A 25,356-nucleotide genomic window follows, 5' to 3' on the forward strand; every position below is an offset into this window, starting at 1 on the left:
TGTTCCCGTGGGTGCACGCATCCACCGCTGGGACGGGACGGAGCACGGCTCCTTCACCTCCGCTGGTGTCAGTGCTGGCAGTGCACTGACTGTGCAGGGCTCAGGAATGCAGAGTGGGACTGTGCTGGAATGTTGGATGAATGCCACTGGGGCTGCTGGTTCTCACTTCTCTGCTCCCGTGGGTGCGCGCATCCACCGCTGGGACAGGACGGAGCACGGCTCCTTCCCCTCCGCTGGTGTCAGTGCTGGCAGTGCACTGACTGTGCAGGGCTCAGGAATGCAGAGTGGGACTGTGCTGGAATGTTGGATGAATGCCACTGGGGCTGCTGGTTCTCACTTCTCTGCTCCCGTGGGTGCGCGCATCCACCGCTGGGACAGGACGGAGCACGGCTCCTTCCCCTCCGCTGGTGTCAGTGCTGGCAGTGCACTGACTGTGCAGGGCTCAGGAATGCAGAGTGGGACTGTGCTGGAATGTTGGATGAATGCCACTGGGGCTGCTGGTTCTCACTTCTCTGCTCCCGAGGGTGCGCGCATCCACCGCTGGGACAGGACGGAGCACGGCTCCTTCACCTCAGGTGCTGGCAGTGCACTGACTGTGCAGGGCTCAGGAATGCAGAGTGGGACTGTGCTGGAATGTTGGATGAATGCCACTGGGGCTGCTGGTTCTCACTTCTCTGCTCCCGAGGGTGCACGCATCCACCGCTGGGACAGGACGGAGCACAGCTCCTTCCCCTCCAGTGGTGTCAGTGCTGGCAGTGCACTGACTGTGCAGGGCTCAGGAATGCAGAGTGGGACTGTGCTGGAATGTTGGATGAATGCCACTGGGGCTGCTGGTTCTCACTTCTCTGCTCCCGTGGGTGCACGCATCCACCGCTGGGACAGGACGGATCACGGCTCCTTCACCTCAGGTGATGGCAGTGCTGGCAGTGCACTGACTGTGCAGGGCTCAGGAATGCAGAGTGGGACTGAGCTGGAATGTTGGGTGAATGCCACTGGGGCTGCTGGTTCTCACTTCTCTGCTCCCGAGGGTGCACGCATCCACCGCTGGGACAGGACGGAGCACGGCTCCTTCACCTCAGGTGGTGTCAGTGCTGGCAGTGCACTGACTGTGCAGGGCTCAGGAATGCAGAGTGGGACTGTGCTGGAATGTTGGATGAATGCCACTGGGGCTGCTGGTTCTCACTTCTCTGCTCCCGTGGGTGCGCGCATCCACCGCTGGGACAGGACGGAGCACGGCTCCTTCACCTCAGGTGATGGCAGTGCTGGCAGTGCACTGACTGTGCAGGGCTCAGGAATGCAGAGTGGGACTGTGCTGGAATGTTGGATGAATGCCACTGGGGCTGCTGGTTCTCACTTCTCTGCTCCCGTGGGTGCGTGCATCCACCGCTGGGACAGGACGGAGCACGGCTCCTTCACCTCAGGTGGTGGCAGTGCTGGCAGTGCACTGACTGTGCAGGGCTCAGAAATGTGTGCACAGTGCTACCCACCAGCACTGCTTACTGGGCTCCCATTGCCAAAAGGGATCTTCTCACCCTTACTTAAACCAACTTCTTTAAAACATCTGCTTTGCAGCCATGGGGAATGCTAGGCTAACAACTGTGCTTTTAGTAAAAAGTACCTTGCACTGATTCAGCTTCTCCAATGTGCGTGGTCTGTTGTTCATATTACAGGCAAATATTTGAGGATGTCCACATTGCAGTCTGTAATATTTAGTCTGGGTTATTAAGAAAGTAATATCAAATTAGAAATGTGTTCCTCCAATATGAAACTATTCTTACTTCATTGAGGTTTTCCAGTGATCACTCTATGTTTCATCCATTATCTCCCTGTCCCAAATGTGCATTTGAACACAACAGGCCAAGGAATTCCATTCTGAAAGAAATCCATGATTCATTCTTTTTGATATGCATGCTTGAATTTTGGTATCTTCTCAAAAGTTCATCTTATGATCACAGTATTCTTAGTCGATAAAGGCCTGATTTCAGCAACAAATCAGGTCAGGGTCTGTGAAGAGATCCTAATTTGTGAAAGGATTTTTGTCCCCACATTTACATTTTAAATGGTCACCTCTTTTCCTGCAGTCTAAAAGCTCAGTCAAAGAACTATGAACTGTATCAATGTATACAGCTCTGTTAATCTACTGAAAGAAAGAAAAGTGAAGAAGAAGAAATATAAATTGATGAAGGTACTGTTTGCTATGCTAATAAATTATTTCAGTACTTTTACTTAGTTGTAAGTGAAAACCAGTCAGATTACTAATTTCCAGTTTGAAAATCATATCGTTTAAATCCTTATTACTCATCTTCTTGACTAAAAGTTAAGTCAGCTAAAGTAAAGTGCCCAAACAGATATTAAATCAAAGGTACGTCTGAAGAGCACAAGTTTCTTGCAATAAAATATGTATTTCTGTGTTTTCTAGCATCACATTTACTGTCTGAATTTGGATTATCTGTTATACCATTGTACATATAACAGCAGGGCTCAAAATATTTTTATGTCTGAATAAGTAATTTCTTCTATAATAAGCGTTAAAGATACGCTGCTGTATTTAATTTCTGGAGAAAATGACAGGCAAGCAAGTAGAGAAGTGGTTGCAATAGATTGTTTACAACTGCTCATGCTATGCAGAATTAGACAGGAAACAAATGAAGTTTTATGGAAAATCAGTTAATACGCAGTGATACAAAAGTTGGCTTTGCCAATGAGACTTCATCTCTCAAAAATATTCTACCCCTCATAGTGGATACACAGAACCTGTTCTGGAGGTAGGCTCTGATTTCAGATGAGCACTGTGGTTTAGGAATTTGGGGCTGGGCAGAGGGGCAGCGGGCTCAGAGCGTTTCCTACAGCCAGCGGGGGCTGCCCGGCTCCACGTCTGGCTGGGAGATTTGGGAGCTGCTTTCAGACTGGGAGATCAGGCACAGAAATCAATGCCAGGATGAATTACTTGGTAAGTGCTGAGACCCTTAGCTCAGTTCTGTGTGTAAAGCGTTTTGTGCTTTATTTATTTATTTGTGGACGTTTTCCTCAGCTGCCTGAGATTAAGAGCAGCTCTGAGGCTGCTCTTGAGTTCCACTGGGGCCAGTTCACGCTGCCCAGCCCAAAGTTCACTGCCACGGAAAAAGGTTCAGATGCTCTTTCCTCTCTGCTCCACCGAGATCCTCTTCACAACAGGAAGCCTGACCAGGTCGATGAGGTATCAGACTGGCCTTTTCTCAGCTAACAGAAGGCAGGTTTGGAGATCAGCTGCCAGTCTCAGAGGCTGAGAACTCTATTCTCTGGGGGGAATATCAAAAAAAGGTGTTTGTTAATAGATTATTAGATTATTACATTAGATGGGGAAGATCTAGCAGGGCTGGAAGAAGAACAGAGAGATGAAAGAAGACAGGAGTTCTCTTGCAGGCTTTTGTCACACAAATTTCCTAGAATTGTGCTCGCTTCTGGAAGGGACGGATGGGTTGTAAAAGCTGGAAGCTGAGTGCCCACAGAGACACGGGAGCTTATTTGTACTCACAGCTTCTGCCTTGCTGAGTACACCTCCAAGGGAGGCTCTCCAGCCAGCAGCTATTCTTAAGTGAATTATCTTCTCTGGTTTTCCTACTTGGAAATGTAGCCATGGAGAAAGGAAACCCTTCCAGCTGCTCAGGCCCCAAACATTTAAAACTCCCCGAATCTGTCTCTGTGTGGAGCTGCTGCATTCATCTCCCCTGTTGTAAAAGCAGCAGCTAAATCCATCCTTCCTTAAGATCTGTACATCAGGTGGAGATCAAAACAGACCTTTGAAAGAGGGATGATAAACCACAGGTATGCCTTCAGTTCATGGCAGGGCGCATTCTGCAGGGTGCTGCCTCTCCTGTTGTGATTTTTCTAGGATAGGAGAGGCTCCTCCTTTATGGCTCTTCTGCTACTGCCTCTTTTTCTGCCACCCTGTAGAGCTGGCCATGGCAAGCTGTCCCTAGACTTTCAGGCAGGTCAGATTTGTTATCAATATTTTTGCTGAATGATCATCTGTTTATGATTTCTTTCAAGATTTCACAGTGTGAAAAAGAAAAGTAGTACAGGTATATTTTAAAGCAAGTGCTAAAGGTTCAGTTTATAGAAGAGCAGTTCTATAAATTGTGCAAAGCTTGAATTTGACAAAGAATTTATTCTAAAAAGTTTTTAATGAAAACTTACCTTCACCAATATTGTATCAAGTCTTTATTTTGAGGCTCAGGATGTCATTAGCTGACTAAACACAGATTCAGTTCAAATCACCACTTACCTTTCAATTCAATAAACACAGTCATCCTCCAGGGCGTAGCTCTTCCGGTGAAACCACAAGTCCAGAAGAGAGTGGAAGTCCAGTTCAGCGAACAACATCTATAAAGACCATTGAACAAACAGTAAGAACACGTCTGCCATTGTGGAAAGTAGTGTCTGCCTGCATCATTTCTCCTCTCTTTGCACTGCATTTAATCATTTGCTGTGGTGGTTTTGGTTTTGGGATGGCGGACAGAGGGGTTTCAGAGAAAGACTCTTTCATTGTGTTTCTGATGGAAAAATCAGCACTTTTGCCCCCTGCAGGTTATAATGTGACATCATTGGCCAAGCATTATCTATTCTGCCAAGGAGCTTACTAGGGACTGCTTTCTCTGGGAAGTGGTAGCTGGTTGGAGCCTTCCCAAAAGCATTGCTGAGTTAGAAGGTGAGGATTGATGTAAGTCATTAAGAGCCAAACCATTGTGTAATTAGGCTGATCAGTATTTACAGCTGGATCAGGTGTACAACTGGACCTTTCCAAGGTCCCAGCATAGGTTAACTTATTTGAGTGAACATTCTACAGTCCTCTGTCCAACAATGACCCCTCAAAACACAGAGCAGTAGCTATAAAACTAGTTAAAGGCTCCTGAGTAAATGGGTACTAACCTGACGAATTAACATTCCCAATCATACATAGAAATCCAGTTCTAATTTGGTTTTTTTGTTTTTACAAAGTTTCTGACATGGGTGGTATTTACTGCAAAAGACTCTATTAAAATATATGACCACTCATGCATGTAAATGAAATCTGAATTAGTACAAGCCCTAGAGATGAGTCAGCAATGTAGATTTATGTCTGTTTTAATGTGGTAAGGAGGATCCTCTGAGAAGACAGAAAAAAATTATTCGTATTCCCATAATTTAAGAAGTGAAGCCCCTCTCAGCAGCACTTGAATACCTTGAAGGATATACACGAGGACTTCTCATAAATTACCTGGTGCATGTAAAATAAAGGTTATTCAGAGTAATTATATAGGACACTCTAATATAGTAGGGCTGGAATTTACTTGAGTCCATTACTATCATTTGTGTCCTGTCAGAGGAAAATCGATTAGAGGTATACATCAGGGGATTGCACTTTGTTCTGAGAGGTGGAGCATGTACTAAATCCCCTTGGATGTGTGGGTCACTTCCCCCAGGTCACTGTTGTTTAGTGGATTCATATGAACTGAGCTAACTGGGGATTGTAATTTTGGTGCTGAGTATCTAAATGTCAGCTACAAATCAGTTTATGTGTGTAGCACTTACTGTGGATTTCATCCTAAAAGGACTAATAGCAAAAATCACACCAGACATCTGTGGAAAAACGAGGGTTACACTTACTAGGAGATACACAGATTTTTTAGGGAGCAAGAAAAATGCCTGCCTTCCTTCCTTCCTTCCTTCCTTCCTGCTTATTTCTTACAGTGTATTTCATGTCTTCAAATAAGTTAATACAGGCAGGCTAAATAAAATAATGCTGTTCTCTGCTCTGCCATTGGAAAATGTCATTAAGACTATAATTGATTTCATAATGTATATTTGCTCATCTTAATTCCATTTCCGAAGAGTAATAGAAAAGTAACTTTTCCAAATGAGGAAATAAGCTTGAGATAATGATATGATAAGAAGAGCATCCTCACACCCCAGTGGAAAATTCCTTCTGTTCTACTTCTGAAACTGCAGAGAGAAACTCTGTGAAAAATAATTGTCTTTCTCACTCTGAGAGTTTCTATCACCTGCAGAAATGAGTGTCTCTTTTTTCCCTAACCTGTGAAGTACTTTCACTTGTTTATCTCCAGGAATGTTCTACATTTTACATGTCCCACTAGGGAATCAAAATATTTCGTACCACAGGGAGGGTGGGGAGGGGTAGCCTGCAGGAGTCCTAACCCCCTGGCAAACAGGAGCAGTTTATTCCAAATTCTTGGAAGATAATGAAGAAATATTCTTCTTATCCTAGATCTTTGTTAAAGAAATTTCTTAACGAGGTGTGGGCATTTGGTCAGCTCCTTAAGGGTTTAAAGTAAGGACTTGCACTTTGTGAGAGCCAGTTAATGCCTGGTCTAGGTTGCTGTGTATTCTTCAGGTGATTTTCTGGAGCTGCTTAGGAGCTGTTTGCCCTGCTGGTACAACAAAATACAGCTCCTTGATGGGAGTAATCCAGAGCCAGAGCCATTGATAGAGCTGTTTAGTTCCATCCAGAGCAATGGGAACGGGACAAGCTTCTCCACTTGCCCACAGGCAAGAAGGCACTGTTTGGCTAGCAAAACACACCTGCCAGAGAGCCAGATACTTGGTTCTGCAATCCTTAGCATAGCTGATTTTTTGTTGACTCGTTGCTGACTAAAATGGCCTTTCTCACCAAAACCTGATTCAGCTGGGGGCCACAAGAGCAGCTGTTTCAGGTTAAGTGTCCCCTGTTTACACTGTGTTAGAGTTTGGGGCTTTGCTGCTCTTCTGGGGGCATAACAGAAAAGCAAGGGGGTTCTAAGATGTTGTGGCAGGTCCCGTTTGAAATCCTCAAAGGCAATTAAGCAGTTGGCAGTTGTCACTTTATGGATTTTGTCTCAGGGATTCTCTCAGTTATGACCTTTGCTAGTGTTGGAGAACAAACCCCATTTTCAGTGCGCCATCTGAGTGAATGTTTGAATTTACATCTGTCAGCTTAGCGTGTTCCAGCTCCTCATTTTGCAAGGTAGTATTTCTATTTATGTTTTTATACTGTCATGGAGAACTGGATTTCCAGTTCTCCAGCCTCTTCTTGGGAAATAACGTGTTGTATTTGCAGTAAACGACCTTGTATCTTGTTTAAGTTTAATGAAGCCTGCAAAGCACTTCTACCACTTTTCTAAGCTAGTGTTATTCCATAAGCCTCTCTATAAGTCTTGTTTTATAGGCAGAGTTACTGGACAGTGATTTAGCTGAGTTCTTATCAAAATATTAGATGCGTGATGAAATCAACAAATGTTTTTTATTCAGCTTTCTTCTTCTGTTTGATTAGTGGCAGCTGCCATGCTAATAAATAGATGGTGACACAGCAGATAGCAAATAACACCACACCTTCCAGCTGCATTTTAATTTCCTTACAAGACTGTCTCTCATTTTAGCAGCAGAATTTTTATCTTCGTTACAAAGAAAAAATTATTAAGTGTCTTTTTAAGTCTCATTTACATATTCTTGAGGAAAGCAGAATCAAAGAAAAAGTGTTTAAGGAATTACTGAAGCATCTGATTAATTGCAGGCCTTTTTCTCCCTTAGCTGCACATTAATCTTGAATTGCTGCTTCAGTCTTTCTGGTGACTGAAAGCTCCCCATTATTCAGGGGACTTTTCCAGCTGTCTGTGTTGGTAGCAGCAAATGACACTCAGAGGTCTTTGCTAAGAAGCTGCCTAAATCTGAAAGCAAACAGCACAACAGCCTCGTGACAGAGCCAGAACATCTTTTGGGGCTGTCTAATCCATCGCTTGCCTGTGAGAGGAATACAATATTTCCCCAAATTTGTCTCCAGCAAAAGGAATTTGTGTGTAAAATCCTGGTGGGAGAAATTTGGTTGTGACTCACACGCTGGTAGAACTGAACTGTGCAGTTAGTGCTGATTTACCCCGTTGTAAACAGAACAGGAATGTGGCTTTGGGGTCTTGATACGGCAGAGTGCAATATTACTGGTGTTATCTTCAGCCATCTGAAGATGATATTTCTGTCATGGAAAAGGCCCACCTGGTTCTTGGATGGGCACATTCTTGATGGTGTCTGTACTGGGACAAGGGGAACAAGAGTGCATTGCAGGGATGTGCAGGGAATGGGGCATTGTGTGAACATGTGTAATTGTAATGACCATTATAATGACCAAAAAGTGATTACTTTTTACTGCTTTCTTTATGGTGCCCAGCAGCAATACATACTGTTACTGTGTTTGTGGACTCCTCACTATAAATGCAGACAATATGCACTGAAATAAAGGGAGAGATCCAGTCTGCAAATGAAGAGATGTCTCTCTGTACTAGTTAAGGCCTGACCTATATTTTGCCTAGTTAAATTAAATTAAAAGCAGTGTATTTGTGATCTTTTGTTCCATACATAGTAAATGATTGAAAAACGTAATGTTAAATGTGATTCCTGATCCTTATTACTAGCAGCATAAATTCATTATTCAGACCTGCTTCCAGTGAAATCAGCTGGAATTTAGTTTCTGCTCTCACTGAGACCAGGATTGAAAGAATCCATATTGGTGGGGGAAGTGAAGGCAGCCACGTTTTTGAATGTGATTGAACGTGTAATAAAGCATAGTACTCTCATTCATCCTAATAGGCAAGACAAAAAAATAGTTTTCATACAAGCCTAGAAGTAATACAAATGAATTAATTTAATTGCAAAATATTTTAAAAGCCACAATGATAACTTAAAAATAACTGCTGTGCCAAATTTTAATATGATAATGACAGCTTCATTAGCTTTAAAAATGTGCATAATTTACAGGAATGTTGTATTAGCATTGAGGTGACATTTTCTATTTTATGCAGATGAAAATTGTGTAAATAGGCCATTTGAAATGCTCCCATTGTATATTAAAATTAACTATCACGGAATTAAATTCTTCAGCTTCTCTGGAGAGTTGTCCTTACTCACAGAAGAAGTCCCATTGATTAATGACATTTTTCAAGTATAATCAGATGACATTGGGACAAGTCTAAGAATTACTCATGTGAAAAATACCACCTCCATCCTTCTTTGTTAAAGTAGTTGCTGATAATGGTTCTTTCCATGCAATTTGCTATTCCAGTGTTCAGTGCTGTACAGGAGACGGTGGGATATCCCAACCATCTACTGTCGGTTTCCTTGAAGAGTTCTGTGTAGCAAGTTCAGGTCTCTTGACAAATAATGCCTGTTTTTATAAGCAAAGCCTTTCATGGACTCGCAGAGCAATCCATGGACATCAAAGAGTCTCTGGAGCACAGAGTGGAAAACTGTGGTTCAACTGCTGCATTGCAGCTAATTTCAGAACAATTTGTATTCCTTTATCAACATTGGATAGACTTATTGATGACCTAAATATGGATGCAGAGCCCTAGCTTATATTGCCAATTTTATTCCATATTTCAAATGTTTTCTAGTTTTTCTAACCATGCTTTCATGCAGCTGTTGCTCTTCGAACTGCTCTTCCTCACACACAGTGTATCCTGCTTGCATCATTGTTTCTGTGACTCATTAAAACACACATATGTTTGAAATGAAAACTCTCCTGAGCGTTTAAAGACCATCATCCGGTAGTATATTGAACCAGATTCCTTGGGATTTACGAGAAGCACTTGATAAAATGTGTCAGCTACTCATCCTGTAATTTATAAACAGATAATCCTCATCAACAAGAGAGAGGGAAATGCTTCCTAAAGCAGTTTTGTTGCTTTTGTAATAGATCAGATTTGTGCAAAATGGTACATAATTCAAGAGAATATTCGAAGAGTAAAGCCATAGATCCTCTTAAATGGCTCTTTCTTCTCCATAAGTCTGGGCTGAAGACTACTCTCTGTCTCATATCCTATTCTACTGATATCTGGAATACATTAAAATACTTTTTGAAGTTTTTTTCCTAAAGAGTACTTGCTGCTCTAATTCTATTTGCTCAGCCTTCGTAGTTGATCATGAGAAAAAAAGGTTTTGTTTTTATTATTTGCTTTTTGTCGTAAAGACTTAATTCTTAAAAAAAGGAAGGTATCAGTAAAATACTAATTAATTAGTAATTAGTAAATGAATTAGTAAAATACTAAGTAAACAGCTGCTACTACCTCTGACTGTAGGATCCAGAAGCTCAAATAAAGAGGTTTAAAAAGTAGTATCTGGAAATATTACCACAGGCCCTAGGCCCTAGGGTATATCACCGTGTCCCACAGCCATAGGGAGGAGGAGGGGAGAAGATCCAGCAGGCAGGAATTGTTCAGCAAGATTGGTTGATTTAATTATTTTACAAACTCTTTTATAGACTTTTTTTCTTCATAGTCTAATTGGACAAAGGACCAGCCATCCCTTGGGGTGATTGGCTAAAATCCTAAAACATCCATTGTCAAAATATTTTCTATTATAGCATAAACAAGACTTTTCAAGGTTGCAGGTGGTTGGTTGTTTACACAACTCTTCTACCTCTTCTGAGAGAGAAAAGTCTCTCACGGACTTAGAAAATAGCAAGAAAATCCTCGCTAGCAGCATTTTTGTATCTACAATTACCCCTTTTTGTTTGATAACAACTCTACTATTAATCCTAAATAGAAATCTACATCAGTTATTAATTCTAAATATGTCCTTAAGGCTTTAACTATCTGACTCCATAACAAGAAATTTAAAATTCAGCCTCTGCTGGTGGAAGGACCATCCCAGTCTCTGCTTGTGGAAGGACCATCTGCCTGATGGTTGACATCCTGGTCATCATCAGAAGAGTCATTAGGCTGATGATCTACATTCTGGTTGCCATTTGGATGGTTGGCGTTCTGGCCATCATTTGGAGGTTGCCTGTTCTGCCTCTGGTGCCGTAGGTCAGGGTGAACGCATTTTGCAGGTAGCCACCGTACCCCAGTATCTGTGGAAACGCAAGCATACCCACGACCCCAAACGATAAGCTCATGTGGGCCTTCCCACTGGTTAGTAAGTAAATTCCATACCCAGACTTCTGCCCGGGCAGTTGTGTCTCACCTGCAGACTGCAATGAGAGAAAATGATTCAGAATAACAGGATTATTTGAATTTTGTGGTACTGTAAGGTGATTAATTGTATACAAAGCTTTTGCTAGTTCGCTTCAGTTACCAAATTCAAAGGTTCCTGTGAGAATCATTGAAAAGCCATGATAACAGCCCTTAATTCAGCTAACTGAGCAGAGTCTGACTCAGATTGGTGTGTTAGTGAGCCACCACAAAGGCAGTGTAGGATACTGTGCGCCCTTACGCACAGTGACCCTGCTAAAAATTTGTCCCAATCGGTACGCCCCAAGCTGCCAACATGTCCCGTCCCCAAAGGTTAAGGGGAGTGGTAGCAACATAAGGCTTAATTGTAGCTGTGTGCCCCTCTAAATCCTTCACCACCACGGGCCGTTCGCTTGAATAGCTCTGTGTGGTTCCTCCTACTCCTGCGATGGCCAATCCCACCGGGGCTAAAGGGCATCAGGGAGGCCATGCAGAGAAGGAGATGATAGTTACATCAGCACCTGTATCAATCAAACCTCGAAGCTGAGTCCGGGGTGGACGGGCGTTCGGCAGGATCAGGGTACATGTCATCTGTGGCCTTTGGTCAGAGATGTCTGCAGTCCAGAAGGCCTGCGGAAGTCCCGTAGATCCACTGCTGTTATCTTTGTGAGTTTGTTGTTCTACCCTGGGGACACAAGACTTAAAAGGCACTAATTTAGCAAGGCAGGTCTTTTCAGGAATAGTTACAGGGGGTTTTTGCGTGGAGACCATAGCGCAAATCTGACCTTTAAAGTCAGCATCAATAACTCCTGAGTGCACTAAGATTCCTTGATGGCTAGCGTCAGGTTTTCCCACCAGCATCGCACTGGATCCCTGGGCTAAGGGTCCATATGCATCCAAGGGAACCTTATAAATACCGCTAGAGTCTAAGACGACTGCGTCTGCGGTGTGGACGTCAAACCCGTCTGATCCGTGGGTGCTGTCTGATCCCTGGGTGCTGTCTCTAGGGTGGCTGGGTAGGCCTGTGCCTGTACCTGTGCCACTCTCTGGGGGAGCGACTGCATCGGAGAGCAACTCCCCCTCCTTGCACCCCGGCGGAAGTTTCCCAACAACGGCTGACCATCGGCATGAGTCTGCGATCTACAGTAGCCCATGCAATGCCCTGGCCTGCCACACCTCTTGCACTGGGGGATCGGTGTGTTCTCTTTTTGGCTCGGCTTAGGCCGCTTCCGTTTTTTCGCCTGTTTGGGTTGCTTTGGTTCATGACCAGATGTGCGAACAGGCTGCAGGAACGCAGCCAAAGCAGACCTTCTCTGGTTCCCAGATCCCACCTTAGCGCAGGCTTCGACCATGTCTGTTACCTCAGGATCCCCTGGTAAGGCATCTATGATTTTTCTGCACTCCTCATTTGCGTTATCTCTCACTAACTGCCTTAACAACAACTGTCTTAACCCATCATCCTCAACCTGCTTCTCGAGAGAAGCAGCAACTTTCTCTACAAAGGAGAGGAATGACTCTGATTTCCCTTGAACTATTTCAGTATATCGCTTTCTGGGTGCTGACAACTCTATGGTTTTCAACAGGGCAGCCATGCCGACCTGTTGAGCTTGCTGCAGGACGCTAGAGGACAAGGTGCCCTGTAGACTGGGATCAGAGAAGGGACCAGTCCCCATCAAAGCATCCATTCCTGCTGTCCGTCTAGGATCAGCAGCAGGCAGCTGCATATTCCCTAATGCAGCCTTGGCAGCCAGCTTTCTCCAGGTTTTCTCAAAAACTGTAAATTGTACAGGTTGAAATAGAATTTGACCTAAGTGTCTGATATCAAACGGGGCAAGCAAATCTGTATTTATCACCCTTATTATCTGCGTAACCTCAGCAGAACCTAGCCCATGTTGTGCCACCTTGGATTGCAGATCCTGTGCAACCTTCCAAGCAATCACCTCATGCTTATCACGCTCGCCTGAATTTGGGAGAGCCTTATACACTGGGAAAGCTTGGATTTCCCCTTTTGGGGAGTCACTACCATCCTGAACTTTGGGCACAGCCTGTGGATGGAGTGTAGCAGCTTCCCAATTACCTCCAGAATCCTCAAATCTATTTGGCATTCCAAGGGTTTCCAATAACCTCCAGTCACCCTCCTCCAAAGCTCGCATTTTAACTGACTCTAAGAAGCGACTGTAGTGGGTCGGACGCACTGTTACCGTGCAGTCCTGAAAGGTCCAGGGGCGAGACCGGCGCAGCCTTTTCCTTCGCCGCGCGGCTACAGCCGCCTGACGACCTGGGCCCAGAACCTCATCTGCCTCACTTCCCGATGATGAGTCATCAGGCAAAGGCAACTCTGAGGTGCTGGGAGCGAACAGAAATGGACGGAGAGGGGCACTTTGGCTAGGTTGGCTAGAGGCAGAACAGAAAGCACAGACTGCAGCTGGCTGTGCTGCAGTTTGAACAGCAGCCTCTTTATGGGATGCTGTCTCGGCCGGTCCCAACCGAACTGGTACTGGAGCTGCTGCAGCCATCTCCGGGGCTACAGCCGTGCCCGGCGCTGAGCTTGTCTCTTACTCCACGGCAGCGTTCAGCACCCGCTGGCCACCGCTGGCCCTTGCTCCCCAGCCGTGCTCGGCACTGCTGCCCCCGGCCGCCGCTCTGCAGCCGCGGCCACTTCTGGGTTTTCCCGCAGCAGCGCTACTTCCAGGTTCGCTGCCAGCTGTGCCGCTTCCTGCTTCGGAGCTGCGTCTCCCACGGTAGGCACAGGCCTGGTGCATCTGGCATCTGCAGCAGCTGCTTTTGCAAGCCGAGCAGTTCTCCCAGCTGCCGAGATATGTTCGTTAACTCTGTCAGCAAAGGCAGATGCTGTATTAAAAGGTCGATGGCTCGGTTCTGCAGCAGTGCAGAACAGTCCAGCGCCAAGGAGGGCAGCAGACCACACCCAGGCAGTCTTGGTGCAGTCACGCCTGGTGCTACGCTGGCTAAGAACGGACATCTGGGCGGCTTTTGCTCCGCTGGTGCATAGGCAAACAGGCTAGGAGCCGCTCTGGGGGTACCATTTGCTAAGCCGCTAATTTGCGGCCCTGTATAAGCCGTGGCCGCTGCTGAGCCGAGCAGCAAGGCAGGCTGTGTGCCGTCCTGCTGCCCCGACCCCCCCGCCTCTGCCGGCGCGGGGTCCCTGGGGGCCGCGGAGTCCTGCGAGTGTGCAGGGTGAGGCGGTGCAGGCTCTGCCTGTGGAGCCCGGTCAGCGGGGTCCCCCTCGGACATTCCTCCGTCACTCGCCACCGAAATAGGCGATCCAGCTCTGCTGCCGCAGTCAAGGTCGGTCAGCAGGATAAATAACGAGCGCCAGGTCTGGCATAATTCTAACGCTGCTGGGCCCCCAGACGGGAGTTCGCGCCAGACAGCACAGCCAAGTTCCTGCCATAAGGCAAAGTCCAGGGCAGTATCTCTGTCCATGGAAATCCCTTTTAAGGTAGCCCAATCTAATAATTCCCGAACTGAGTTTTCAGGAATGGAGGTGTGCATGATGCTGAACACACCTTTCCAGACTATTACCACAGTGTCTGTTTGTGAGCCGCTGTTCACCATTTCTTAGTTCTGTCGGACCTCCCGGTCCCGGGGGGAAGGGGAACAGCGTACCTCTACAGGAATTCGGCCTGGCTCTCAGCGTGCAGGACACGTCAGAGAGTGCAGATCACGTCGGGCAGCACCAAATATTACCGCAGCCCTAGGGTATATCACCATGTCCCACAGCCATGGGGAGGAGGAGGGGAGAAGATCCAGCAGGCAGGAATTGTGCAGCAAGAGTGATTGATTTAATTATTTTACAAACTCTTTTATAGACTTTTTTCTTCGTAGTCTAATTGGACAAAGGATCAGCCACCCCTTGGGGTGATTGGCTAAAATCCTAAAACATCCATTGTCAAAATATTTTTCTGCTGTACCATAAACAAGACTTTTCAAGGTTGCAGGTGGTTGGTTGTTTACATAACTCTGCTACCTCTTCTGTGAGAGAGAAAAGTCTCTCACGGACTTAGAAAATAGCAAGAAAATTCTTGCTAGCAGCATTTTTGTATCTACACAGAAGTTAAAATGTTCTCATGCAATTGTGGAGCCATCTTTGTGTATTCAGCTGCTTAGATAGATAGAATCTTTCATTCACCAGAAGAAAACCCCAGCATTTCAGTTGAGTTATTCCACTGAAGGGCAATAACAGTGTTAATTCATTGGAACTTTATTGATATTCAGAGCCCTGGTGTGAAGTGTTCGAAAGGAGCCAGTACTTTTCCTGCAGCCTCGGAAGACTTTCAGAGATTCCAAGGAGGCGATACACTCTTTTAAAGCACAGTTTTCAGAATTATCCCTTCAATTAGGAAGAGAGAAGGGGTTGTAATAGAATGAAAATGGCATTGGGGTTCTGTGTGAAGAAATATCAAAGTCAAAACACAGAGACTTGTAAGCAGGCCCAAACTTATCTTAAAAAGGTGAATTTTTTAAAAAACAGGATGGAATATCTCTGATGAGAGTTGAAATCACTTTTGTCACCTAAATTAATCTGCCCTTGTGTCCTGTAAATCATCTCATGCCACAAATAATTGATCAGCGAGAGAAATTTGGGCTGTGATTTAAAGGGAATTAATTCTTAATTAAGTTGGCTTACTTTGGATTTTCATCTTCAGGGAGAATAGACTGCTAAGCATTCCTAATATCCACCACTTAGTTTAATATTAGGAAAACCCTTCATAAGAGATTAAGGAACTCTTCACATGAAGGAGATGGGAATGAAATACCCGAATTTAAGACCAAGAAGCAGAACTCCTGGCTGTGTACAGGGGTCTGGTGTCATTTACTAGGGTAGCTTCCAGTTATCCTAAGAAGTGAGGCAGAACGGCAAGTTCCGAGTCCCGTGTTTGCAAGGGAAGCAGACAGTTAATCCAGAAATCTTTCCATGATGGTCTTTCCTCTGCTCTTTCTCTGATACAGCTTCTGTCAGCAATTTCCAGTGAGAATAATACAGTCCCTTTTCTGTCACTAATTGCAGGAGCTTATGGGAACTTTTTCCTGAATGTTTCTAGAACTGCCTGTATTGTTTCAAAAGTGCTGCTTCCTTACCTCCGATGTTAATTGTTAGTTATTCTCTCCTGCTCCTGGGTTATTTGCTTGCAGATGGATGTTTTCACAGTGCTTTAATACAGTTTGGAACATTAGTTCTGAGTGTCATTTTCCATTTTATTTTTATGTTGCCTTGAGGTCTTTTAAAATAACCTGAGTCTCTGTTTCTGCCACTGGAACGCTGTACAATCAATTGCCTTTGTATGTGTGTGTTGATAAGATTAGTGGGATGCTGTTCCTTGCCCAGTATATTCAAACCTGATGACTTGATGGATTTGAGAATGTTGCTTGATTAATTGCTTGAAGTGCCTGCAGAAGTCAGGAAATGAAGCACTGTGGTCAGTGCTCATGATTTTATTGCAATGGTTGTGAAGTCACGTAGTTAGATGAGTTTATGCTGGTGTGTTTTTAGCCCTTGCAGCTATAGAGAAAACGTGACACAGAAGACTTGACAGGAGTAGCAAGCATCAGGAAGACTCAAAATACACACACACCTCATGATTCTAAGACAGTCTTGCTGTTTCTTAGGGTCTAGCTTGCAGTTTGTCAGTCTGAGGGCAGGCAACCTTGCTGAAGATACAAAAGGAGAAAATTAAGGAAAAAAAAAAAAAGGGAGAAAGTAGAGAAGAGCCTGCCCTTGAAAATAAGAGAGTGAGCTGTGTTATCTTTTTGTGCTACTCTTCTGGCAAGGTATTTGTCCTCTTGACTGACAAAGTTCTTGTGTTTCCCTTGGAGTGTGTCTGTTCATTAGTGTCTCCAGACAGAGGTAGTTTAGCTTTTAATTAAAATACAATTTGCAGGTTTTTTAGTGTGTTAATGAGACAGCAAAAATGAATTCATTGAAAGAGGAACAGATATCTAGGCCTTACAGCAGTGGAAGTTAGAGCCTCATTAGTAGCTAATTATGCAACACAGTATATAAATAGAGCTGTTCTGGCATTAAAAACAGCCTCAGTGCATTACCTAATGACATAAAATGTTTACAGTCTGTTCTGAGTATGGTATAATGTCTTCCTGAAGTAATTAATAGCATATTTAACAGTGACCCAACTGGAATCACAATTGCTTTGCAGGTACAAGCTGACGGCAAGGGAATGCATTAAAGTCTTGAGGAACAGAGTATTTGTCTGCTAATAAATATGAGAGTTTCAGAAGATGCAGGAGGAACACATGATTTATGCAGGAGGTGGGATAATGTCTCTTTCTGACAAGGACAGAGTACACTGGCCAGTTTTTCCAGGTTTTCCAAAAGTGAGCAGTGAGATACCAGAGGTCCAAGCTGGCACTTCCAAAAGGGGAATAAGAAGAAGGTGGAAAATATTTTGAAAATCCTTCTTTTTTGATATAAAAATGGCAGTCAAGACTGATAATACACACAAGATGAAAAAAGAGATTTTTGTTTTCACTATGAGGGCCCATGTAATCAGACAGACACACTCAAAATAGTACCTTAATAGCAAGCTAAATTATGCTTTTAATAAGCTAAAGCATACATAGGATTGTTTGCTCTGCCTAATAAGAACTGCATGTGTAGCTTAACAACCAGTTCCCCCAAGAGTGGGGGAAACATCCTGGCCTAGCACACCAGAGGTGAGCTGAGGAGATGTTCATGCAAATAAGAAAGGCCTGTAAAATGATCTGTGCATTAGTCATGATGATTCCAATTACTGTTGTATTGACCAGCAACCACAGAGCCACAGAATCAATTATTCCTTTAAAAATACAAGAAGCTATTTCCTGGTTCAATTTGTTCAGCAGTCAACAAGTTGAGAGGGTTTTTTCCTGGGAAATTATTTTGATATGATGACCAAGTTAGAGACTGATAAATGTTTAGCTGGGGGTCGGTGAGCTGAAATGACTTTGCTGTCAATTCAATGCTTTATCTTTTAGTTCTGATGCTCAGTGAAGTAACACAGAGTAATGGAAAACATCATTATTGCATGTGTTAATGACACTATCTAGTGGGAAAGGAGTTAATGACCTGCAGGTTTGTGTTACCTGCAGGTAGGAAAACAAGCTACTTATTAACTGTGGTGGGATTAGTTTAGTTCATTAATGAAAATAACTTTGTATTCATAAAGGGGTCCAGGTAGGCCAGTGCTGAAAGCCTGAGAAATCTGTTCCATGTATAATGGGTGCAGTTAAAAACCATCAGTGCCACCACTGCTGAGAGCCACCAATTTGCCTGATTCTTAATTTACAAGGACAGCTCTGTGTGTGCATGAATTATCTTTGCTGATCACTGAGTCTGAATTTTTTAATTACCATGGTCAGTGTGAATTTCTCAGATCTTCTGTGTTAAAAAATTTCTGCGTGGGCATTCTTCAACAGAAAACTGTCCACAGAGAGATCCACCAGGAACATTCTCCTGGGTTTTGAAATAGTTTCTATTTTGTATTTATAATCAGGAGGGCAAGAAGGGGACTCAGAAACTTTCCAGATTAAAAAGTATTTCTTACAGTGCTGCAGGTGGTTTCTGTATTGTTAGAACCCTGGGATCTTATTTGGGCCTGTATGGACACGATTTTGAAGATGCTCTTAGAAAACAAGCTGTTAAATTAGGGGAATAGCAAATGTAGAGGAATTAAAGAAATGGGTAAGAGCTTGGTCTCATTTTTAGGTAACTAGCTGGCTGCGTAGCAGAATGTACAGGAAAAAAGAATTACAATGTCCTGTTTTGTGGAGAAAGCAGATGAGGGATGGAACATTAAATGTTTTAAAATAGAATATGAACTGTAACTGTGCCCAGTGGAGAACTTTTCAACAAGGAATAGAGAATGCCGTATGGATACAAGTCACGTGGAAATAAAGGAACTAAGAGAAGTTAGAAGGGGCCCAGGGGTCCCTCTGGCACTAAGATATCCATAATCCCTATCAAAATCTGTGCACAGAACCTCTTAGATAATAAAATACAACTTCAAAGCCAACCAACACAAGCACTCGTGTTGGATCTCAGCAGAGGGACATGTGAAAGCAGATGTTCTGTGGCTAAATTAATCCTTAGAATGTTAATTAGTTCATTCTCTTTTACTTTTTTTTTTTTTCATCTTGTGCTTTAGCTGTTCCCTTTACCTTGCAAGTTTTCACTACTGGATCCCTGTTTTTGCAGCGTACTTTTCCTTGGTTTACTTGCTCACAGGAATTAGATTTTAATGGAGCCCCGAACGTGGTCCAGGAAGCTGTACGGTGCTATGACATCAATATTAAGCAGAAGAAAGTGGTGGCTTATGTTCTTTTCTTCTTTTATTTCTTTCCCTACCAGCTAAGAGAAGTATCCTCACAATTCCTAATCATGCAGGGGGGGAAAGAATGTTTTATGATTAGACTTCCTAAATACTGGCTTACCTTACACAATCTGAGAATTCCTCTGAAACCATTAGATTTGCATTACTAAATATGTACAGTTAAATTATTTTAAAGCTATTTAAATGTGAGGCTTTAGAAACCCTTCAATATCAGTTTTCTGGCAAGGTTTTGATATTTTTTCTGCTTTCATTATAAAAGAAATAATTGGTGTAATATTGTAGTTATTAATGTAAATTGCTTCATGTATCAAATCAATGATGGAATCATCCAGTGGAAAAAAGGTCTGGTAGATGAATCTTGATTAAAACATTTATGGATCAGAATGGTTTGAGAGACTGTAATGCAGTGGGGCAAACCTTGTCTTTATTTTTATAGCTATTTTTTAATTGAAAATCCTACCTAAGTTGTAATTCAAAGACTTATTTTTTAATTTCTTTATTAAATCACGTTTATTAAGAAAAATATGCTTCTTTTGCATGGCTGTGAAAAGTACTGAATTAATTCTAGATTAATCTTTAGTGAAGATGGGAACATGAAGTGGGAGACTGGTAGCAGTTTAGCTTAGTGTGTTGCTCTGAAGTTCCTGATGAAGGAACCAAACTGGAGATTCTTGCTGGAACAGGTCCAGGAATGAGCTTTCTTCAGCAGAGGAGGTGGGGGCAGAGCACTGGCCAAAGCCAGGCTGGTGTCCACTCCCTCTGTCTGAGAAATACACAAGAACTGCAGTTAATCCAGCTGAGGACAGGCAGCCATGCCTGCCATTTCTGAAGAGAGGGAATAAAAATCTCTCTCGTCCCTGGCCTGTTGGACTAAAATATGCAGGGAAAGAAGGCTGGAATTTCCTTGCCAGCCCAGCAAATAATGAGTTAGGCCGTTGTCACACAGAGGTTGAGATTGCCTGCTACTCTCTGTAACCCACAGGAGCTCTAGCTGGTATTTTCCTTCCTTAAATGTCTGCTTCTTTTGGAAGGTTGCTGAGTGTTGCTAGTAATTGCCTGAAGACACAAAACACTGTGGAAAGTAAACATTCATTTAAATTTGCATTCTTCTGTGGAGTTCACCTCTTGAAATATCCCTGTCCTCTCCCAGTTGGTTCTTCCTGTGACAATCTCTTGTAGGTCTGCCCTAATCAATTTATTCTCCATCTCTGTTCCCTTTTCTGTTTTGATAACTCTGCGCCCACAGCCCGATGTAGGATAAGTGAAGTAGAAAAGGCTCTGGCAGACATGGAAAATCAAATTCTGCTCCTGACATATGGACAGAAGTGAACTCAGTTACCATCATGAGCAGCCCCAATTAATAACTTCTGTTTTGTTACTGATACAAACAAACATGCTCTTGGCTCAGGACCAGAGCTCTGAGCAAGTGTTCCTTACCTTTTGATGATTCAAAGGGTTTGAATGTCTTGTTGTACATGTGTGAAGGGTTTATGCTGCTTTTCCCTTTGGTTATAAACTAATTTGCTGCAACTACCATTATATGAAAGCTATTGGTGTCTTTTCTAGGTGGGCTTTTAGATCTTCCATTTGTGTCTTCCCCCCGCTCCCTTTTTTCCCTCGTTGTGTTGTTAAAGCTGTGAAAATATTTCTGTCTCTGCAGTGACTCAGGGGCACCAGCAGAGCTGTGACAGTTCCATATCTCACCTGCTTTGGCAGTGGTTTCTGCAGAGATCCAGGTGAGTCCCTTGGGACAGATGAGCATTTTTTACACACTTTGACAGTAAGGCAGAGCTGAATTGCTCCTCTGAGGTGAAGGTTAGCACAGAGAAGTCCGACGTGTCACAGCTTCCTGCACTAAGTGGAAGGTGATCTGTAGCCCCAGTGTAAAAGCAGTCCATTTCCTGCACTTTCTGGCTAGAATTTAGTTAGGACTGTCAGCATCCTCTTCATCTCCACTGTCCCTGGGGGAATTGCACAAAGAATAGTACAGTGGGAGATTAATACAAAAACGAGTGCCCACTGTGTCATCGAGTTAGATGTGAGTAGATCCCATTAACTCAGTGGAGCTACAGTGGTTTTCCTTAATCTGTAAGAAATGTGAAATGCCAGAAACTTGCTTTTCAATAGTAGCCAAATATTTTTAGGAGCTTTTGGTCTTTTGAAAATGAGGAATGCTTAGTGGCATTAGTTCAACGTGGTGTGAAAGGGGAGCTTGCAATTCCTTGAGGACTGTTGGGTGAGGTGATGAGATCTGCTGGACATGGCAGAAACACAGGTGGAACCATGTACAAATTTGGAAGATAGTACAGAATTTAAAGTGGAAGGGCACGAAGAGGTAAGAGGTCATCTACTTTCAGTAAAAAGATATCCAGCTAGAAGCAAAGCTAATTGTAAAGGAAAGAAAATACATGTAAGAACATTTCTAAACTTCTCAGAGCTTCTTCATTTTGTAAATAAGTAGTGTGCTTTCCATGTTCAGCAGAGAAGGATCTGGAAAACAAAGTGCATGGTCCCCTGAGTGACAGTGCTGCTAAACCCTAGGGACAGCCTGGCTTGTGCAAGCAAGAAATGAAGGTTGCAGCGCTGCAACCGTTCCCATTTTCTCTGAGGAGACTGATCCTGCCACCTGAAATACCAGAGATTAAACCAGTAACTTGTGCAGAGGGTTTGCACAGTGCAACAATGTAAACCAAAGGAGCTCCCCTCTTACAGCACTGGGATCATTCCTGCCAGGAAGCCGGAGGAGAGCAAGGTTTGCCACGCGCCGCAGACTGAACCTTTTGGCCGCTTGGAAAATGCTCTTCCTCCAAAGCACCTTCCATCTCTCGTACAGGGAGCTGTGGCAGCACAAGACTTGGTGACATACATAGGAGAGACTTCATCTGCTTTATGAGCCATATAAAATATGATTAAATGTGCTGTCCACTAAATGGGAGCAGCATCGGGGTTCCAGCCAAAGAGTAAAAGGATTAATCTCAAGAACATAAAATGTGGTATTTTAGTGAAATGTGAATCCTCCCTGGCAAACAATTGCAACAGGTGTGCAGCTTTTGCTTGTTTCCATCGTATCTGCTTAGGCTACTCTGGCAAACATTTGACTCATTCCTATATATCTAAAATGAATTAGTGTATTTATTTCTGCTGGTTGGATCATCTGCAAATCAGTTGGCATGGCATACTTTCCAGGGAACTGCTCTAGCAGCCGTATCACTGACTTCAACATTTTGTCAGGATTCTTGACTCCATAAGCAAAAAGAGCATTGGGAAAATGTCCTACAGAACTGCAGCAGCGAGGCAGAAAACTCTGAGATAAAACAGAAGTTAATTTCTTATTAAGTGTGACTGGATGTTTCAATTATTAATTGCCATCTATTGTAATTTAAATCTTGGGTGCCCATGGAACACGATGAATGAGAGTATGAATGAGAAAAGTGGGAGAGAAATTAGATGGAGGTGATTTCTTGCTTCATTTTCTGCAACATGTCAGGGTAAAGTCCACTAATTCAGAGAAGACTTTGACCCACTGAGGGAATGGGAATCAGCTTGGAGGATTTAGAAAAATCCAAAGACTTTGCATAAAAGGCTACTTCATAGTTGGCATGACAAAGCTAAAAAGACTAATGCCTTGCTTAATAAAAGAATCACATTTCATAGAATATAGATTCCAGTTTTAATAAATACATCTCTTTTTTTTAATATAAAGCAACAGTGCTACTAATCTAGTCATTACTGGAATTAAATCCATTATGATAGTTAATAGTGTATTTCCTGTAGTGATATATTATCTGAAGTAGTTTGGTTTTGTCTTTATTAAAAATTCTGTCCCTTTTTAGGGAAAAATTGTTCTCCTTTTTGTTTGTCCTAAAACTGTGAGTTGATAAAAGATAGTATTGGTAGTATTTAATGATACTGTCAACTGCTGCTTCTTCACTTAGAAAGAAGGCTTGAAGTAATTAATTTTAATATGTACTATGACCTTTCATTTGTGTTTAGCTGTATCCAGGTTATCCCTAAATATGTCAAAGTTTCATTTAAACAAGGAATTATAAATGAAGGGGTGTGTTCACTTTTGCTATTCAGTAAATGTATTGAAAAGAAACAAATGCATGTATGACAAGTTGGGCAACAAAAGCATTACCAGGCAGTAGTCCTTGGTCAGCTTTTTCTGCTTCATTTAAAATCAGATTTATTGGGTCTGTCTTGCTGGAATCCCTTCTTCAAATAGGGTGTGTGCTTATACTTCTTAAGCTTGGGATGGAAATTGTCTTGTTACATGTAAGATTTATTGAAATATTCTCCATTAAAAATAGAATTTCAGCCTAACTCAGGACAGCAAACCAGAGAAAGCAAAGCTGATGGTTTGCATTCATAGGTAACTTACTCTGAGTGTACATACACTCCTCTTATCCATGTAAAAAGGGAAAAATAGATGTTCCTGCACAGTTCAGAACAATGTGAAAGCTTTTAAATCATGCCCAGCCATAAAGCCCATCTGCTGCAGTGTTCCCTGCAAAGCTGCACGGAATGGATTAAAGAAATGCTCCTTCAGTTCAACGCGGCTGTTGGAAGAGGTTGCTAAAGCAGACAACAATGTAGCCACTGGGATCAATTTTTACAGTGATATTCAATAAGTCATTAACAAGATTAATGAACTATAATAAAAAATGAAGGCTCCTATGCCACGTTTTACTCAGCTCCCTGTAGCTTAAAATTGCATTTTATGATTTTATTAGACATATCACTTACTTTTTCTCAAACTGGCCATTTTACTTAGATTAAAACATATTAAACAGATTTTTTTTTTCCATAGAGAAGTAGGATTTCTTTTTTAAAAAGACTTTGTAAAGTAAAGTACCTTCATAACATAAATAGGTATGTAATCAATAGGCTCAAGTCTGCTTTGCTGCAGTAGCACGAGGCTTAGATGAGCTCTGAGAGTGGGACAGAGCATAATTGCACCGCCTTGCTCAAGTGCCTGGAGCACGAGGGGTGCTGTGTCCCAGCCATACATCCCCTCGGGAAGATTGTTCCTTTTGGTGACTTACATGTTGGGGGAGCCCTGCTGAAGCTCTGTTTAATCCTCCTGCCCAGGATGGCTGTAACAGGATACCCACAGAAGCACAGCTCGGTGAGCTCCAGCAGAGGCCCAGCTTCCACGGAAGGCAAAGCAGGTGCTGAGACCCTCAGCACAGCTTGTCTGGGTGGCAAGGTGTCTCTGTGTCACATGGAGAGGCACACTTGTCCCTCCTGGTGACAGCTGTGAGATTTCTGAATTAACGAATGGGAAGTGTCTCAAGAGAAGTCAAAACCAGAATACCACAAACAAGTTCTTCTTTGCCAGTGATTCAGAGCAAAAGAGGCTTAATAGCCATGTTTTTGCATCTGTATTATCTCTGCCTTTATTACTTCTCATCTAATCCATTTTTGTGGGTGTTTTGTCTGGTCTAAAAAATTCCAGGTTTGTGCAGCATCTGAGAAGCTGCCCGTCTTTCATGTCCTACTGCTTAGTGCTCTTCCCCAGGAAATTTCTCCTCGGGATTTATTGTAGCCCTGCTCCTTTCACATACCTTTGTAGTCTGTTCTCTCTGAAGACTATCATTCTTCTAAAAGAAAACCTCAGGAAATTAAAGAAGTCCAGGTAGGAGTAAGAAAAGTTTAGTGGATATAGTGGCCAGTCTTTCAAAATGTAGTTTCCAGTCAGTCAGTGTGCTGGGAGTTTGTGATGCATCCTTTTGTGCTCCACTGTGATTCTTCAGAGCAAACCTGATGCACAGAAAGTGGCTTGTGTCAAAATACAGTTGGATACCATTTGTTCTTCCTTATGTGCAAGTTTTACTTAAAAGCTACCTCGAGTGTTTCATACAGCTGTGCTCTGGAGACCAGATTCAAGATAGGGTACTTCTGTGATTTAGAAGTTAATTTAAAGGACATCTAGAGTGTTGCAACATGCAGAAGCAATGCTTATTTTTGATTCACAGACGTGCTAGTTCCTGGATTGATTGGTTTAATATCCTTTCTTAATAAAGTAAACTGAATGCATCTTATTCCTTCGGGCTTGT

General features: G+C 43.1%; 1 long non-coding RNA gene across 2 annotated transcripts in view; it reads left to right on the plus strand.

Moving 5' to 3' along the window:
- The window catches only part of LOC125325967, a 51,169-nt gene that overhangs the window by 20,984 nt on the left and 4,829 nt on the right, over positions 1-25,356 (plus strand). For both annotated transcript variants that reach the window (XR_007203634.1, XR_007203635.1), the window contains exon 3: positions 20,958-21,033. This is a non-coding gene — a long non-coding RNA (uncharacterized LOC125325967). The remainder of the gene's footprint in view (positions 1-20,957; positions 21,034-25,356) is intronic.

The sequence above is a fragment of the Corvus hawaiiensis genome, chromosome 5 (assembly GCF_020740725.1).
Source record: "Corvus hawaiiensis isolate bCorHaw1 chromosome 5, bCorHaw1.pri.cur, whole genome shotgun sequence".
NCBI classification, from domain to species: domain Eukaryota; kingdom Metazoa; phylum Chordata; class Aves; order Passeriformes; family Corvidae; genus Corvus; species Corvus hawaiiensis.